The sequence below is a fragment of the Pleurodeles waltl genome, chromosome 3_1 (genome assembly GCF_031143425.1).
Source record: "Pleurodeles waltl isolate 20211129_DDA chromosome 3_1, aPleWal1.hap1.20221129, whole genome shotgun sequence".
Taxonomy (NCBI): Eukaryota; Metazoa; Chordata; class Amphibia; order Caudata; family Salamandridae; genus Pleurodeles; species Pleurodeles waltl.
The window spans coordinates 1,131,350,069-1,131,370,218 of NC_090440.1; the positions used below are offsets into that span (position 1 = coordinate 1,131,350,069).

Consider the following 20,150-nt stretch of genomic DNA (forward strand, 5'->3'; position numbering starts at 1 on the left):
AAGGTTGTCATATGCAAGTTTGGACAGATCAACACTTTGGCCTGTGCCAGACATTTTTAGAGAGAGTTAAAGTGATAGAAAAAGAGAACAAAGTTTTCAGAACTTTTTGGAAAGACAGAAAAAAACTTTTTAAACTTTTAAGAACTTTTTGAAAGTTAGAAGTACTTTTCAGCACTTAGCAAAGAGTGAAAAGAGGGAATGCAAAACTTTTTGGCTATGTGTATATACACTGACCTTGATTTGTATATTTTTCTCTTATGAAAAGTACAATGACAAGAGTGGTAAGTAGTCTCAAGCACTTATCCCACCACTGCACAACCAATGTAGGAGGCTGGACTGGCTTGTAGTGAGTACCAAGGGGTACTTGCACCTTGCACCAGGCCCAGTTATCCCTTATTAGTGTATAGGGTGTCTAGCAGCTTAGGCTGATAGATAATGGTAGCTTAGCAGAGCAGCTTAGGCTGAACTAGGAGACGTGTGAAGCTACTACAGTACCACTTAGTGTCATATGCACAATATCATAAGAAAACACAATACACAGTTATACTAAAAATAAAGGTACTTTATTTTTATGACAATATGCCAAAGTATCTTAGAGTGTACCCTCAGTGAGAGGATAGGAAATATACACAAGATATATATACACACAATAGCAAAAATATGCAGTATAGTCTTAGAAAACAGTGCAAACAATGTATAGTTACAATAGGATGCAATGGGGAAACATAGGGATAGGAGCAACACAAACCATATACTCCAAAAGTGGAATGCGAACCACGAATGGACCCCAAACCTATGTGACCTTGTAGAGGGTCGCTGGGACTATTAGAAAATAGTGAGAGTTAGAAAAATAACCCTCCCCAAGACCCTGAAAAGTGAGTGCAAAGTGCACTAAAGTTCCCCTAAGGACAAAGAAGTCGTGTTAGAGGAATAATGCAGGAAAGACACAAACCAGCAATGCAACAACTGTGGATTTCCAATCTAGGGTACCTGTGGAACAAGGGGACCAAGTCCAAAAGTCACAAGCAAGTCGGAGATGGGCAGATGCCCAGGAAATGCCAGCTGCGGGTGCAAAGAAGCTTCTACTGGACAGAAGAAGCTGAGGTTTCTGCAGGAACGAAAAGGGCTAGAGACTTCCCCTTTGGTGGACGGATCTCTCTCGCCGTGGAGAGTCGTGCAGAAGTGTTTTCCCGCCGAAAGAACGCCAACAAGCCTTGCTAGCTGCAAATCATGCGGTTAGCGTTTTTGGACGCTGCTGAGGCCCAGGAGGGACCAGGAGGTCGCAAATTGGACCAGCAGAGAGAGGAGACGTCGAGCAAGACAAGGAGCCCTCTCTGAAGCAGGTAGCACCCGGAGAAGTGCCAGAAACAGGCACTACGAGGATGCGTGAAACGGTGCTCGCCGAAGTTGCACAAAGGAGTCCCACGTCGCCGGAGACCAACTTAGAAAGTCGTGCAATGCAGGTTAGAGTGCCGTGGACCCAGGCTTGGCTGTGCACGAAGGATTTCCGCCGGAAGTGCACAGGGGCCGGAGTAGCTGCAAAGTCGCGGTTCCCAGCAATGCAGCCCAGCGAGGTGAGGCAAGGACTTACCTCCACCAAACTTGGGCTGAAGAGTCACTGGACTGTGGGGGTCACTTGGACAGAGTCGCTGGATTCGAGGGACCTCGCTCGTCGTGCTGAGAGGAGACCCAAGGGACCGGTAATGCAGCTTTTTGGTGCCTGCGGTTGCAGGGGGAAGATTCCGTCGACCCACGGGAGATTTCTTCGGAGCTTCTGGTGCAGAGAGGAGGCAGACTACCCCCACAGCATGCACAAGCAGGAAAACAGTCGAGAAGGCGGCAGGATCAGCGTTACAGAGTTGCAGTAGTCGTCTTTGCTACTATGTTGCAGGTTTGCAGGCTTCCAGCGCGGTCAGCAGTCGTTTCCTTATCAGAAGGTGAAGAGAGAGATGCAGAGGAACTCGGATGAGCTCTTGCATTCGTTATCTGAAGTTTCCCCAGAGACAGAGACCCTAAATAGCCAGAAAAGAGGGTTTGGCTACCTAGGAGAGAGGATAGGCTACTAACACCTGAAGGAGCCTATCAGCAGGAGTCTCTGACATCACCTGGTGGCACTGGCCACTCAGAGCAGTCCAGTGTGCCAGCAGCACCTCTGTTTCCAAGATGGCAGAGGTCTGGAGCACACTGGAGGAGCTCTGGACACCTCCCAGGGGAGGTGCAGGTCAGGGGAGTGGTCACTCCCCTTTCCTTTGTCCAGTTTCGCGCCAGAGCAGGGGCTAAGGGGTCCCTGAACCGGTGTAGACTGGCTTATGCAGAATTGGGCACATCTGTGCCCAAGAAAGCATTTCCAGAGGCTGGGGGAGGCTACTCCTCCCCTGCCTTCACACCATTTTCCAAAGGGAGAGGGTGTCACACCCTCTCTCAGAGGAAGTTCTTTGTTCTGCCATCCTGGGCCAGGCCTGGCTGGACCCCAGGAGGGCAGATGCCTGTCTGAGGGGCTGGCAGCAGCAGCAGCTGCAGTGAAACCCCAGGAAGGGCAGTTTGGCAGTACCAGGGTCTGTGCTACAGACCACTGGGATCATGGGATTGTGCCAACTATGCCAGGATGGCATAGAGGGGGCAATTCCATGATCATAGACATGTTACATGGCCATATTCGGAGTTACCATTGTGAAGCTACATATAGGTAATGACCTATATGTAGTGCACGCGTGTAATGGTGTCCCGCACTCGCAAAGTTCAGGGAATTGGCTCTGAACAATGTGGGGGCACCTTGGCTAGTGCCAGGGTGCCCTCACACTAAGAAACTTTGCACCTAACCTTTACCAGGTAAAGGTTAGACATATAGGTGACTTATAAGTTACTTAAGTGCAGTGTAAAATGGCTGTGAAATAACGTGGACGTTATTTCACTCAGGCTGCAGTGGCAGGCCTGTGTAAGAATTGTCAGAGCTCCATATGGGTGGCAAAAGAAATGCTGCAGCCCATAGGGATCTCCTGGAACCCCAATACCCTGGGTACCTCAGTACCATATACTAGGGAATTATAAGGGTGTTCCAGTAAGCCAATGTAAATTGGTAAAATTGGTCACTAGCCTGTTAGTGACAATTTGAAAGTAATGAGAGAGCATAACCACTGAGGTTCTGGTTAGCAGAGCCTCAGTGAGACAGTTAGGCACCACACAGGGAACATATACATGCACACCTATGAGCACTGGGGCCCTGTGTGACAGGGTCCCAGTGACACATACATATAGGCCACAAACCTATGAGCACTGGGGTCCTGACTAGCAGGATCCCAGTGACACATAACAACCATACTGAAAACATAGTGTTTTCACTATGAGCACTGAGGCCTGGCTATCAGGATCCCAGTGAGACAGTGAAAACAGTGACAAACACCCTGACATACACTCACAAACAGGCCAAAAGTGGGGGTAACAAGGCTAGAAAGAGGCTACCTTCTCACAGTTACCCACTGAGTTCTCAATTTAGTGAAATATTTTTCTTGAAGTCTTACCGGAGAAACTGCATTAGAAAAGGAAGTGACACTCAAAAGCTGAAATAGAATTCCTTTCGCATCAACTCTTTCAATGACTTGCATGAGATTTTAAAGGGGAAGGTCTTTGTGATCTCTGAATTACGTCTGCCAAATTGGGTGAAATTCCAGTTCACTGTAAACCTTGCCTTACATTTTCAAACTGACAGATGTAGACTGGAAATTGACAACACTTTTGGGATTTGAGCAAGCGGGAAAGGCATAGAGAAGCATGTGTGGGTAAGGCATATAGAAACCTGTGTGGCTATCAAGGCATCTACCACTAATGTGCCCTTCTCTGGAATTGGGAACAACATTCCTGCACGTTTTTGCTCCTGTTGTCCCAAAGTGATATAGGAATGGAACTCTGAACCTGCTGCATGTATACTGAAAGACCGAAGGCAAAAATGTAATTCCGTGGGAAGGAGACTTGCACCTCAAAGAATATGCCTCCACATGGTCACACCACCCCATATGTAGATCCCACTGAATGACAGTACATTACTTTCTGCCCATTGTCCAATGCTCCAAGAAACGTCTCCCAGGGACCTCAACCTTGATCACCCTGGCGACTCACATAAGATATAGTCACTAGACTGCTCAATCATATTACACATTCCCCTTGTATGATATTTGGAAACATCATACAATTACCTTCAATTATCTCCAGGGGGAGGGTGAATGCTTTGCAATAGGGAAAACTGGCCTTTAATTGTATAGTCCTTAAATGGTGCTGCTCATCCTAAAGAACTTGCATCCATTATGATGATGAAAGGATCCACTGGTTGAAGGGGGGTGCCCTTTGTCAAGTTATCCCAGTTCAACCACCACCTCATTCCATGTTTCACAAGAGGGAAATTGGAATTAAATTGTTCAAGTCAAGGGATTTTCATCACCAATAAAGGTTCTGTCATTAAGGGATGGCAACAGAACTGACCCACGCATTTTGCTACTGGAGCACTCTCCCTCGCCCCATCCTTTGGAAGTACGTGCATTGGAGCTGCAGCGCAGTTGAGACAAAGGAAGAGACGACTGGGGATATGTGATGCTTCTCTGCACCGTTGGAGCTAGACTTGGGTCAAAACTCTGGTCCGAGTCTGTAAAAAAAAGCAAGAGGAATTTAGAAACTTGCCAGCAGCTGACAACTGGTGGCTGTTTTTTTTAATTTGGCTGTTTCCAGTGGTAACAGCATCAGATGGCAGCCTCCTGAGGGGGCACGATTGTGGTGAGTGCAGCGCATTGCAAGGAGTTGGGGCGGGCTACGGTTCACCCAGTGTCTGCTCGCGAGCCACAGCACTACAATTGGAGTAGAGTGAAGAGGCTGCACATTGGGAGACTGCCACTGAATTCATGCACTCACTGACAGAGAGCTGCCACCGGTACTGCTGCTTTCTGGAGCTGTCTTGGTCTAGTCCTCCCACCACTAAAAAAGAGAAAAAGAGAACTGCTTCTCTCAAGGCCAGATTCAATCTATGGGGGCCTCTCTTTTCACTTTTTTGCCTCATTTACTTTACATGGATTAAACTGAAAGTGAAATCACATCTGCTTGTGGCGCTCTTTTGGCTAAACTCTGGTTAGCGAGCTCTGTTATTGATCATGGGAACATTTCAACATAAGGGGGCTGGCTCAGCAATTGCGCCTGTACAAGCCACTTCAAAGCAGAAGTTAAAGTGTAGAGGTGGCTCCGCAAGGCCTGGTAATCCTCAGATCAGTCACAGTGCCTACCAGGGGATGGAGTATGGAATCAAAGAGCTCCTGGAGGCAGAAGAAAGTGAGACAAGAGAGACCCTGATGGGAGTGAAATAACAAGAAGGATTTGGAATCTCCAGTAGCAACAGCAGGCACGCAGCCAGCGCCACTTGTTGTTAATGTTGTGGCTGGAGGGGGAAGTTTCCCCACTGTGGGGTACAGCCTTCCTGCAGCTAGTCCATTCAACCAGTACCCCTTGTTTTTTAAATTATCCAGGGGCTCTACAAAAACGTAGGACTCAACTTCCTCCATGGATGTGGGGAATGTTAATAGCCCATCCATTTTGCACCCTGGGAGGATGTCCCTTGTGAGTATGAAACCCCTCTCTGTCCCCCAGAGCTTGGATGTGATTGAAAGCATACAGCCTTCACTACAGTCCGGAGCTATTCTTAAGGATAGCTCAACTCTTGTTAATGTCTGGGACGCACCTGAACAATCCACACGAAAAATGTTGGAGGTCATCTTAGTGGAAATGAAAGATTTGAAAGCTACGCAGGCTCCGTAAATAGCGACTCTTCATATTCGCTTGGCTAAAATAGAGGAAGCGATGGGCCAGGTTCCCAGCAGCTTAAAGAAAGCAGAAGTTAGAATTTCTAATCTGGAGGACAAGGTGGAGACTATGCCATGGGAAGTCACCCAGCTGAAAAAAAGCTAACGACTACTAGACAATGAGTTACAGGATCTAGAAAATGATAATAGGTGCACCAACCTCTGGATCATTGGGGTGCCAGAAGGCATTGACAGTAAAAAGATACCTGACTCGATAGACATTCAGTTGAAAAAAGCTATTCCTGAGCTAACAAGCGATCTGACTCTAGCTCGGGCTCATCAGGTGCCTGCTCAACGACTTCCTAATTCTAAGTACCCGTGCACATTACTTGTGAATTTTGTTGACTTTTGAGTGAAAGATCGTATTTTATCTTGTGCTATAGAGAAAACAACATTGGCAACTGCAGAGGTGTCCCATTTCAAGGTTTTTTCTGGTATATCAGCATTGGCCGCACGCAGACTTAAAGGATTTATTAAAATGATCAATATATTTAAGACCAAGAGGGCACAAGCATCAATTTTTCAGCAGTCTAAACTTAAAGTACTGGTGAAGGGCCAGTTCATCTTTTAACTGACATTGAAGAAGCTCAGGCTTTATTGCAGAATATAAGTGGTTAGGCCTCCCTCTTAGGTTACTAATTTGGCATGCATTGGCACTGAGATTTGTGTACTGATATAAAACTGGTAGATGTGAATGAATAATGTGCGGTCTTTCGACCCTGCAGCAGAAGGGCACAAATTGAAGTGACGTTGATATATATAGTTAAGTGATTTGGGGAGCATGTGGCGGGGCTACCAGGAATTTATTTGGAGATAGAGTGCTTCCAGGTGCAGTGTCATGGCACCCAGAGTGAAAGGGGGCATTTGGAGGATGATCTGGCCAAAATACACTTTCCCAGGGTTTTGTGGGTTGATGTGGGAATTGGGTGGGAAGGGACGGGTCACAGTGGGTTTAGGCAGGGTTTCTGCATCAGGAAAAATGGAAGAGCACAACACAACATTAGAACAGAATACGATTTCGGATAATGAAAGATGGAGTAGGGCAAGCTGGGCATGCTTGGAATTATGGCTGAAATAGAACTGTATCAGCGTTCAGGGCTTGAAAGTGGCCTGGCTCTGGCAGGAGCAAGCAGGTTTTGCACAACGTTATCTGCGATTTGGGAGAATAGACAGGAGTTGTCGGGTGCTTAGGGTGGGGTAGTCTTGCTGCTGTACTACACCTTAAGAAACAATTTAGCACAGCACAATGCACTTTAGGGAGGGGGTCCTCCAGCTGTTATTGTACTGCACTTTTAAGGAATACTATGTTAGCAAAGCACAATGCACTTTATGGTAGACGTTTAATGTGGTGTTTGTTATATATTAATATTGTTTCACAATGCTTTTGTACAGAGTTCTCAGCCTGCACATTCAGATCTTAGGGGTTCCAAATTATCAAAAGAAGGCACTGTGAGAATCAAGGGTTGCAGCTGTTTTCATATAATCGAATCCCATCTCCATTATATCATCACTCAGGGGATGGAAAGGTGTGGTGGTCGGGTTACAGTCCAGGAATGCTATAGAACACTGATATTTATTAATGGCGTCCCACACAATTTAGCTAGGATTAGTGAGGCCTATCTTACAAGGCAGAACAGAAATGCACTATGATAATCCATAAGGCAGGCATTTATCGCTAGTGGCTTAAACAACAAAGGCAAAGGCCAGGCTATTAAAGACTGTATAAAGGCCACTTACCAAATTTGGCCCTTATCCAGATGATGCATTTTCAAGAAAGAAAGGTACCAAAATATCAAATATTTGAGTGATGGATAGGTCATCAATGTATATTGTCAGTGAATGCCCCTCTCAGGGGGATGGCAATTTATGGGATCATGGTGAGTTCATCCCCTTGCAGGTCTATCTTTCTCAATTAGATAAAGACAGTCAATGAGCTCTTATTAGTGGGTTGGTTAGTAACTGTAGATTGACTGTAGCCATGATCTATGCCCCCATTCCTGATGATCCCGCTCCAATCCTCAAAGTCACTCAAGCATTATTAACCATTCCTAGTTTGGTCATTATTGGTGGGGACATACATTTTTTATAGAACCCTGCACTAAACTCTACATCTTCCACTCACAGGCAGAATAAGCCAAAGGTGGCCAAAGGTATGGTCGACTGCAACAAAAATCTTGAATCTAACTGATTTGAGGTGCAAGAAGCACGTGACAAAACGTGAGTATTGACTATAACTCAGCTGCTAGATTAGATTACTTTTTGTCTTTACACGAGTTGGAATTAAGTAATTATACCCAGATTCTGTGAAGTGACTCAGATCATTCCTTGGTGGAGATGGAGGTTCTTAGGATAAAGGTTGTGAAGCCCTCTCCGGGGTGGTATTTTGATAAGGTTAACCTTGAAAACAAAGAATGGTATAACGAAATAAATAGCGAAATAACTAGTTATTTTGCGCTAAATGTGGTTTCTGCTAGTGTAGATTGTGTCTGGGAATCATTCAAGGCGACAATACGAAGAAAAATAACTTAATAGAGTATTAGGCACAGGAGGGGGCTCTGTAATTCCCAGGCGGCATTGGAGACCGCTCACCGACATGTAAATCAGGAATTTGCTCGTAACAAGAATGCAATAAATAAAGCAGAGCTGAAGCAGGCGAGAGGGAATATGCAAGATTATTATTTTGAGCGCTGCTATTTAGCTAATGGCGCTTATCTTCAAAAGGTATACGAGGAGAGCAAGTATGCTAGGAAATTTCTGGCTTTGCAGACACGTTAGTATCACATGCAAAATAAAGTAAGCTTTCTATTTGATAACGAAGTCAAAACTTGTTTCACAGAGCACAAGCAGATTTACAAGAAATTTAATGGGCACTATAAAGCACTCTATTGTGTGCAAGAGCAGGTTGATGTAGTGCGACTTCAAAGTTTTTTTATCTCAGCATCCTCTTTCAAAGTTAGTTATTACCCGAGCCTGGGCTCTGTCATCTGCCGTTATGCTTGATGAGATAGAGGAAGTGGTGAAGATGCTGCCTAGTGGGAAAGAGTGTGGTGGTAATGATTTGCCTGCTGAGTTCTTTAAGAAACTTCCACCAGCCTTAAATCCCGAGCTGGTAAGTCTTGCTAATCATATATTGGAGGGGGAGAGGTCCTGGCATCATTTAGCACAGCAGTGGTCAACTTTCCAAAAAAAAGATAAAAACAAAGAAGATGTTCACTTTTATAGACCTACTAGTCTCCTAAATGTGGATTTCTAAAATTATTGCTAATGTATTGGCCAATCGAATGGGTAAAGTGTTGCGATCTATTATTCATCCAGATCAGTGTGGCTTTATTCCTAGGAGGCAACTTGTTTCGAACACCAATTTTTCAAATGAGGCTCTGGACTATGTTGCACAAAATAGGATTCCTGCCCAGGTTTACCTATTGGATGCCCAAAGAGCATTTGACCTCATGTCCTGGGTCAGCCTTTTTGCCATTTTATGCGAGTTTGGGTTTCTTGAGAGGCTGCCTCAGAGGATATCACATCTATATGGAAAGGTCACTGCTCAGATTGTTATTAACTCTCATAATATAGGGACCTGCGTTATTGGTAGGGGCACGCGGCAAGGATGTTCTTTGTCAACTATTCATTTTGCACAATTTATAGAACCTTTAGCCATAGCCATATGAATGGATAAAATTATTAAATCTAAGATAAGCGGTATGACCTCTATTAAATTGTTTGCCAATGATATAGCACTATTCCTAAAACAAAATAAGGCAGTTTTAGATCAGATTTTTAAAATATTCCAAGACTTTCAAGAGTTGGGTGGATATAAAATGAATAAACTGAAAACAAAAATATTGTTAAGTAATTGCGCACTAGACACTTTACCAATAGAACTCTGCCCCCTGATGAATCACAGTCCTAAAAGACACTTAAAGATATATGTACCTGAAAATGTGGATTAACTATTTGCACTGAATTGTGTTTCTGTGATCCGCAAGATTAAACCACTTCTTTCTAGGTGGATTGATCTTCCACTTTCAATAATGGTCCGAGTAGCTACCGTTATGTATTTTTTTATTCTCCGCTGCTCCTTGCATCCTTCAGATGACTTTTTCAAGGAGTTAGAGCAGTGGTTCCCAACCTGTGGTCCCGGGACCCCTGGGGGTCCGTGAAGCCTCCTCAGGGGGGTCCCCAACTGCTTAAAAAAATTAATAATATTACAGATCATTAAAGTGTATCTAAATAAAGTGGCTAAATGTACAATTGAAATTTTTTAAACGTACTTTAAATGTCAAGGAATTTGAAAAGAAAGCTGAAAAATTTAGATACAAATTAAATTAGTATCCTCAGATTGATTTGTGGGAGCAGTGCAGGTGCATCAAACAGAATATAGTATGGACGATGTGTGGCTTCAATTGAATTTAGAAAAGCTCCAATCTTCCTATTAATTTTTTTTTTATTTGTTGTTTGCAAATTAAATAAAATGTGTTATCATTTGTGTATGTGTTTGAATGCCTGTTTTTGTGTATTATTTGCGGTTCAGATCATTGACAATGTTTAGGCTGGGGTCCCCCAGCTTTCAGTAATGACTCAGTGTGGGGGGCTATTGGGGGGGGGGGGAGTCCCCGGATTCCAATAACGATTCAGTGAGGGTCCCCGGGTTAAAGTAATGATAAAGATGGGGGGTCCACAGAAGTCAAAAGGTTGGGAACCACTGAGTTAGAGGATATGTTCTCGGCCTTTATATGGGTGGATACATGCCTAGATTGGCTACTGAGGTGCTTTATAGACCTTTGAAAGAAGCTGGTCTTGCTTTACCCAACTTGAAATTATACTACGTTGCTAATTTTGCACACTGTTCATATAGACTCTTTAGCTAAATTCAAGGTAGGATGAGCGTAGATACGTTTTTTGTTAATCAGATTTTTCAGGAGTATATGATTGTCAACATTCTCCGCCTGACAAGATCTCCAAAAAACAGTCAGACCTAAGATTTTAGGGTAGCTTCTTAAATGTAAAGACCAAGGGGCATATTTAGGAAAAGTGGCACACTTTTCTTGGAGCTTTTCTTGCGTCCTTTACCACCCCCCAACCGCCATCATGTGTGCGCTCTATTTGAAATACAGCTCACAATGGCGCAGGGTAGGGGGCAATAGCATAATTTTTCATGACGCTATTGATGTACTCTGCAGAGTACGTAGGGGCCCATTCTAAATAATGGAAGCCCCCTTTTAACGCCTGCTCTGAGCAGACATTAAAACTGCCGTAAAAAATGGTGCAAGGAAATCTCTTGGATTTCCTTTCACCATTTTCTCGAACCCTTAATGCAATTGTCTTTCATATGCATAAGACACTTTTTAAGTTATTTAGATATCCATAAAACATAGGACAGCTTAGAGTTGGCTCAAGATTGGATAGAAACCACCACTCATAGATCCATCAGTTCCTGGGTCGATATGCTCAAGCATCAGAAGGTTTATACACTATACCTAAAGATGCAAAACAGGTGGCAGTCCAAGGAAGGTCTCCTAGTCTCAGAAGATATGGAAAAGGTTAAATATGATACATTTCTCAGTACTAAAAGGGGCTAATTTCCGAAGAATGCAGTTTTACTCAAAGTGGCTACTCTATAGAACCCCAGCATTTCTGCGTGGAATTAATCCTCAGATTCCTGATAGATGCTTCAGATGTTCAGGAGAGAATGGAGCCAATTGGACCCATATTATCTTGGACTGCCCACGAATAACCCCCTTTTGGGCAGAATTCCAGATGTACTGTTAGCACACTTTAGGATTAGATCAGGATATAGACAGATACTCTGTGGTCCTTTGGTATTCTCCAGATTTGATTGTTTCATCTTGGTAAAAAAAAAAAAATTGTTTATACGTGCAATGGTAGCCAGATCATTATTTCACAAAATTGACGATCTGAGTAGGTCCCCACGTACTCACAGTGGTGTCCCTTAAAATGCACAAAATTAAAGAATTAGAATATTGATATGCACTTAGATCTGGATCGCTTAGGAATTTTTTCAGTCCATGGGAAATTTTGGGCTAGGGGATACAGTTGTGTACTGTTGAGGATGTGAGGTCCGAGATGGCAGAGGTCCACAATATTAAAGCAATACCTGGCCGGGACTGGGGACTTGTGCAAATTTTGGTTTTGAGGTAGTTATTTATCATATTCATTGTACACTAAATTATTGATAATATACAATGTTATGATGTTGCTAATTTCTTTGCTGTGTCATTGCTTTCTTTATGCTGTATGAATTCTCTCAAAAAACAAAAAAAAAGGACCAATGAAGTTTCTGATTAAGAACATAAGGGAACAAATGCAGATAGTCCCATATCACTAAAAAGAGACATAGGACCCCAGGCAGACAGTGAAAATTGTGATGGGGGTATGCCTGAGGGCCCCTGCACTGCGCATGCCAAGTGCATGGGCAGTGCAGGGGCCCCCAGGGGCCCCGCGACTCCCCTTAACGCCAGCCTTTCCATGGCGGTGTCTACCGCCATGGACAGGCTGACCGTAAGGGGAGTCAAAATCCCTAGGGCAGCGCTGCCCTGGTGGATTCTGACCCCCAGGACATCCATCACAGTAAACCCCTGGTCCCGGCAGTGTGACCGCGGCACTACCGCCACGGTCATAATATGGCCATCAGCCTGTTGGAGGTACGAACGCCACTTTAACCCTGGAGGTAGGTGACCACCAGGGTTGTAATGAGGCCCATAATGCCATCAATCCTTGAAGCCACCATCAAAATCTTACTTTCAGTTCCAGATTCTTTAAGATTCTTGCCGTCCCTTGAATACCCAGTGCCCTCTATTCTAGAAGGAACAACTTCTCCTACAGAATGTTGAACATTGCTCCAATAAACATTAACTCCTGCACTGGAATTAGTTTGCATTTTGTCATGTTTCATAAGACAGTCATACTATTCCGGACATTCCTCCACAGTTCCCAACTCCTTCAGTGCTTCCTTCTCCATAGGAGCAGGAAGAAGGCAGTCTTCCAAGTAGGGGCATTTACTCCATCCCTGTAGATGGAACAAAACCACCAGTGATGCCACCAAAATTGTAAACACCAGTGGGACAGAGTTCACTCCAAAGGTAAGAACCATGAACTGGGAAGTCTTATGATTAACAAAAAAACTCATGGATCTTTTATGTGATCGTGCTTAAGCTGATTGTTATTAGAAAACTTTCCTTGGGAATCAGAGAGATGACCTTTCGTAACGTTTCCATCTTGAGCGGAACTGACTTTACCAACACATTCAAGTCCTTTAAGAGTTTTATCAACCTGAATCCCTATGACACCTTGGAGATCACAAAAATAATAGCGTACACTCCTGTTCCCTTTCCAGGACTAGTATCACAGCTTTCTTTACCTGAAATTCCTGTATTGGTTATTGAATGCAGCACTCTTTTTCTGACATGTTGGACACAATGTCAACTTAATCCCAAAGTCGGGAGGGGTGCAAACAAATTCCAACAGGTAAACTTCAGACCACTTGTCTTACTCAACTATCTGAAGTAGACTGTTGCCATTTTTAATGAAATGTTGAATTCATCCTCCCACTGGAATATATATTAGAGACTTAACATAGTCAGGATCAGATCTGTTTACTTGTGCAACTTGATTTGTGTTTATTATGTGCTTTCCCCCACAACTTCTCTCCTGTTTCCTATGCTGGGAATTATGTTGCCTCCATGATGGTTGCTGAAAAGGCTTGCCAAATTGACCAGAAGATGATAGGTAGTTTGATGTTGTTGGAGTTGTTGTCTGATTGAGATAGAATGTTTTTTCACTTTAAAGAATGTATGTAGCTTGTCTTCTAACCCAAACAATTTACCAACCTGAAGAGACAGCCTGAATGCTACTGATTTCTCACAATAGTCTGCTTGCCAGTCCTTAGGTATAACATTTCATTGTGTCAAAAACACTGCACAGGCAGTTTAAGTGGCTGCACTTACTACATCAAATGACACATCCAACATGTCTATTTTTCCAAATTTTCTTACAAGAGCCTTCACTTCCTCCTTCGGTAGCCTTAAATAATACTTTGAAGTCTAAAATCAATGATTGACCTATGTTAGCTCCATAAATACCCCTTCAATGATGTTGTGTTATCGAATATGCCTTTTTAAGGGAAGAATCAACTTTGTATCTACAACGTCTTTTATAATACCACCCTAAATCATGTTCTTCCACCTAGGCTTCCAACAAAAAAGCACTTTTACAGAATCTGGAAGCTTCTCTTCCATTTGATCCAGTGGAAACAACTTAGACATAATTCTGGGCACTGTGATTTTATCTAGATCCTTCGATATATGAGACACAACATCAATGACATGCATGTTAATGGGCAAATTCAATTGTACTGATTTCCAAAACTGTCTCAGTACATCTGATGAACTATCAGGTGGATCATAAAAGGGAACCAACATATTCTCCTTACATAGTTCAGTGTTACAGGCAACAATTATTTCCCAATATATTTCCCTGTTTGTTCATCCGGGCACACCTCCACCTCAATACCAAAATCAAATGTAAAGGAAAATGCCACATCATAAGGAATAAGCACCTACTCATGTTTGTCCTTTTTGTGGCTTCTTTTTTAATGCTTTTCAAGTCTCCATCACCAGCATTTTAATCCTTTAATCCTTGGTTTCGCTGGTCCTTTTTCTAATGGTGGTGGAGGCACAAGAAGATGTTGAAGAAGTGGAGTCAGACTCCATAGAATCGTGTTTTCTGTTGTGTTTGCCCATGCTGCCATAAATGAAGGAAACACTATAAAGCTATTCAGATTCTTATAGACAATAAGATCTTGGATCTTGTTTGAAGCTGCATCCTTTATCTGGCATTGGATCTCCCTTTCGTGCTCCTATTGCCAAAATGAAAGTGCACACATGCTCAGATCCACCTGTCCCCGCTGAGCATGTGGTGCAAGCCTAAAGAAACTATTTTCCAGACATAATCCAAAGCTCTCTCTTGGGTAACATTTTTTTGGCTATCGATGTAAAAAAGAACCCATAAATAAGGCTGTTAGCAGTCCATTAATGTTTAAATATGTGAGGTCTTCAAGAAGCGATAAAAACTCTTGCTCAGTCCCCATAAATCCAAGCACAAAAGGGATTTATTTTGAGGGTGATTGCAATTGTTAATGGGGCAAAGACTTGACTGACCAACCTTCAAGCTCGGCAGAAAAAATCTTAAACTGCCTCCAAACTAAATATAATCTCTGTAAGAGACCCAATCTAAGTCAGTGTCTTTTACTTACATTTATGAGTATTTTCTGTTCTAAGTTGGAGACAGCAAAATCAAAACAGGATGATGCTGGCTAAACCAAGTAGTATATAATGCCCGGCGGAGGGGTGAGCGAAAGGAGCTTGACTTTATAGAAATTGCTGTTTTCCTGCCTAGAGGAGGCTACAATCTCATAAGTAATGACTGGGGTGAGGGTGCAGAACATAGAGGTAAAGAACATCATGGGAACAGGACAAAATGGTCAGTGACAGAGAAATCAAGCAAGCCCTTACAGTGTCTTTCAGAGTAAATGCCTGACATGGAAAAGCTGAAACTAGTATCTAATGTGGTGGTAGTAGAATTCCAGTACTAAGCACTGTAGTAAAGTTACCAAAATGTAAGTTGATGGGTTTGAAAATAGTAGTTAGGAATGGTCAAGGGGGAAATGGCAATATTTAATATTATGGATGGTGGAATGAGCCACACTCGTGGGTTTCCCAATTATTTAGTCACATGGGTCATAGGCATTTGGGAGTGGCCAAGAAGGTGTGAAAGCAGAAGTAAAAGTTAACTTAAAAGGACCTTCAAGTTGAAGCTAGAGGAAGTGGGGCCTAAGCAAAGGCTGATATGCTTTCAACATTGGGCACTTATTCTAGGAGCTGCACAGTACATTTCACTTGGGAGCTTGTGATGGTATTTATCTGGGAGATGGTGAGAATAGTATTTCACAATAGGCTGAATGGTCTTGGTGTGGGGCAGGGTGGGCAGCACAGTCACATCATCATTCTCATCTCAAAGAATAATCATTAAGATTGGATTCAGAAGTTTCATTTCTTGATTGGATAACAAATTAATCCTAAAATCACACCCACCTATGTTTTCGTTTCTCAGCTTTCATCCTCACTGCTTGTGTTTAGAAAGTATACAATAGTTAACAGATGCAAGACGTTTTTGTGACTGGCAGCTGCCTGGCAGTGATAGAGCTTTCTGAGGATTGTCATTTCTCCTGTAGGTTCTATGGATTTCAGCCCCCAGTAGTAAAAAAAATGAGTAAGTCAAAAGGTGGTGAGAGCAGCACTGTGCACACAACATTGTTTGGTCTACTCCATAGATCACTAATTCAGTGGTTGTTGCATGATCATGTCGATATCTGTGTAATAATTCATTATTGAACAGCATGCTTAATATTGTTTGAAAGCTGAAAACGTATTTGGGCACATCCATTTCACATCCCCACAAATGAATTGCCCAAATAAGATCATGTATGTACCAAAATATTGTTTTTCTAATTCTTTAAGCATTTTGAATGGATATTGGAGCCTAAAGAGTGATGAGCAAGGCATCTGAGTCACAGAGGATAAGTGATAATGGGTTAGGTGCAACAGGGATGTGGGCTAGAGATGCCAAATCTTCAGCTTAACGTGCATCCACTAATGAGTCAGTCTTTAGAAAATCAATTGGGAGTGCAGCTCAGGTTCAAGATGCAGAATTGACACAGCATAGATCTGAAGAATAATGAAAATTGATGCCTTCTTCCATGTCTCCTGCTCCAACACAAATATGGCTGTATATACTCATTGGGCATCGCTTTGCCTGCAGAGAAAAAGGAGTCAGTTACAGCATGATAAGATATAAGAGCTGTTTGTGTGCAGTCTAACAACAACACTGAAGTAGCTAGGATACGCAAGCCAAGGATGTACCTACACTAAACCACCTACAACCTGTGTCGAAAAACTTTACCTATTGGTTTTTATTTCAGTCTAGTTGTGACATCACTACTTCTAGAAAGAAATGTATATCATAGCTAAACTGTAATAATGCACTAAACTAGTGTCCTGACATCACAGTATCACTGGTGGAGTCAACTGAATGTTGAAAATAGCTCTCTTAGCATAATAAAAAGTTATGCTCAAGTTGATGGCTCATTAAAAAATACTATTTTGTAAACATTCTTTCTTTTACAAGTCAACAGTGATTTGCTGATGGATACACACTTTTGGCCACTCTCTACTTTGTGAAGTGCAGACTTTTGAGCCAAGAGGAGGGTAATTTATTGGCATGCTTCCACATAAGCTAAAACAGGTTTTGAATGACACCCACATTAAGCTCCTTAAGACAGTTTATTGGGAAACATTTTGGACAAAGTAGAATTGTGTTTTATTTCACAAGCAATGATTAAAGCATTATTTCTGCACTGATAATGTGTAGCACTATAAGGCTAATGACACCCATTCTACAAAGGGAAAAAGTTGCCACTTTTTAATTGGAGGAATAATGTATCCCAGTAAAAGTTATATAGTATATATGACCTTATGAAGAAACTCAGGCCTGATTACGACTTTGGTGGATGGGATACTCTGTCACAAATGTGACGGATATCTTGCCTGACGTTTTACAAATTCCATTGGATATACTGGAACTTGTAATACGGTGGACGGGATATCCGTCACGTTAGTGACGGAGTATCCCATCTGCCAAAGTCATAATCAGGCCCTCTGTCTTTGACCCGTTTTCTTCCTATAGTTCAAAAGATCCTCTGTAACGTGGTATGGGTCTATTAGTTTGGTGGCCTGCACAAGTAATAGATCCATAATTCTCCTTACTGGAACCAAGCAACCCATTTTTGAGCTTGGCTCTCCCAGGTTAGCGAAGCAGATCAGTCCAAGGCCTACTCAGGGGAGGTGGTGTGGACTAATAATCACCATTCACTGGAACATAATAATAAAATTCAATAAACAATTGTCCAGTCAGTACATTTTTAAGAAAAAGGAGAATTACATTTATTACACACACACACACACTACTAAATACTACACAGTAATATACATATGTTTATAATGATAGATGGATAACACCATAGATTATATTATTATATATTCACCTTTCACCCCTTAAAGGGGGTCACACATTCATATAAAATAGGCATATTGGCTTGGTCAAAGTTTTAAGGTCAACCAACCACATGTTAAAGCCATCAAGAGCAATAACGTTAATAAAACATATTCATTATGATCATTAATAATTGTCAACATTATCTCAAAGCATTTAAAATGAGCAAAACATATGTCTGTGTATTTTATAGGCTTTATATCCATGAAAATTCAATCATAAAAGCAGCCCGTAGAGAACATCACATTTTTACTACATTAATCTGCGACCATAGACTTAGCTTCCGAAGAATGCTTCAATACCTGTATCTCCTTCATACACTTTCAGGCTTCAATAACTGCAGCCATAAAGTAAGACCCTAGAAGACACAGCACTCCCAGAAGTAGAGCAGAAGCTCCAGTCTTGAGAGGGCTTTAAAACTTTTATGAAAATTCTAGGGTGATCTAATTTTTAAGACCCTGCAAACATAAGGTCAGATTACAAACATTACTTCTGACAGACTATTGTAAGTGCTACAGCCCTGACAATACTTCCTGCAATCACTGGTGGCTTTTCTGTCCTTCTTCTTTGGCCAACACAAGGGAAGGACTATATGTAAATAAGAAAGCCCCACAGGGAATTTTGGAGGACTACAGCCAGGAGCAGTGATTATCTTGTGAGCTCTTCCGCTGTGTGAGGGAGAGCCGTTTTCATTTTCCTTTGTGTGTGGCCTTGTGCAGTGCACTTCCTTTTTTATTGTCTTTTCTTCTTTTTGGTGGCGTGCCAGGTCCCACCGAGCACTTACTTTGCTCTTAATACTGATGGCAGTCCTGGAAGCCCAACCATGGTTGCCCCTCCAACATCCACACAACAGCCGCTCCCACTGCTGCGGGAGCTGGCAGCTCTGTTCTCCCCTGCCTGCTCCATGCAGGGTGCTGCTCTTTGGTGGTTGCTTTGCTTCCCCCAGGACATGTGCACAGGGAGCAGGGGATGGGTCTACCACAATTGAGAGAGTGCAAAGCACTCCCCATCCTCTTGTGTTGGCCCCTGGGGGCAAAGGTGACATAGGAAGGGGGTTCCACACACATCCCCCTCCCAGGAATATTTAAAACCAAATCCTGTGACAGCACCCATGCCCTGGTCCACCAATGGGGTATCTCTCGAAAATGTGGGGGAGCCCCACATGCTTCATCAGAAAAAAGAAAGGTCAAAGATTGACAAACTTTACAATGCCATAACTCAGGCTTGTTAGGACGATTTTGATAATCCTTGCCAAATGACACTCACCGGTGCTGTGTCACAGCAGTCTAATTTTTAAAAGGCAGACACTGGTGGTAAACACATGCAGTTCATTTGCCATGTGATTACAGTGGACGAGACCCATGTACTGAGACTCACATACAGTAAAAAGTGCAAAAACAGGTGAACCAAAAAGGAAAAATTCAGGAGTACAAAATGGGCAAAAACTAACTGCAAAAATTACCCTTTATGTAAATTTATTGCAATGCCTATGCTAGTTGATTTGGCTCGCAATGGCATACCCATCCCAGAACTTACTTGACAGTAAATTCAAGTCCTGAACCTTATGGTTCAGCTTATTTCAAGAAATGCAGTTCCCTCTCATGTGTGAAACAGGGAGAAGTTAACTGGCTGTATTTGTTTACCCTATATGTAGTGTGTGTGATCTTTAATGAAAAGTTTTTGCCAAAGGGTCTGATTTAGATACTTCCATCTACTGGTATCTAAATCCCATAGGAAATAATGGGATTTTGGCAGACGGGAAATCTGTCATCGTTGTGATGGAGTATCTGTCCACCAATATCTAAATAGGCCCAAAGTCTGATACGCAACATTTTCGTTCACTTCTGCAAATAAGAATGAAAATTGACAAAACCCTTGCATAAGCAACCAATGAACCAAATTCCCACATTTGCCACAGATGCTGCAGGTTGTCTGCTTTTAGCCTTGCTTTTTTACTGCTATAGATATGTTTGTAAATGATGCATGCTGTTTTTAATTATTTAAATTCACCCCCTACTCTGCAGAATACTGCTTCATGCATTCCATGCAAACACACTGATGACATACTTCCAGCACTTCTTCCATCTTTTCCCTCCACGAGTCCTCTACCTTTGTTTAAAAAAAAAAAATTCTGTACTGTGTGTCTGACTCACTTTCAAGAGGTCTTCTTTTTATGCATGTCAAGTCCTT

The 20,150-nt window shown here is 42.6% G+C and overlaps 1 protein-coding gene across 4 annotated transcripts in view; it reads right to left on the minus strand.

Moving 5' to 3' along the window:
* Positions 1-14,118: 14,118 nt before the first annotated feature.
* Positions 14,119-20,150, minus strand: part of SCN3B (sodium voltage-gated channel beta subunit 3) — a 165,471-nt gene continuing 159,439 nt past the window's right edge. For all 4 annotated transcript variants that reach the window (XM_069224435.1, XM_069224434.1, XM_069224437.1 and 1 more), the window contains one exon: positions 14,119-16,664. The gene's annotated coding sequence lies outside the window, so the exon portion shown is untranslated. The remainder of the gene's footprint in view (positions 16,665-20,150) is intronic.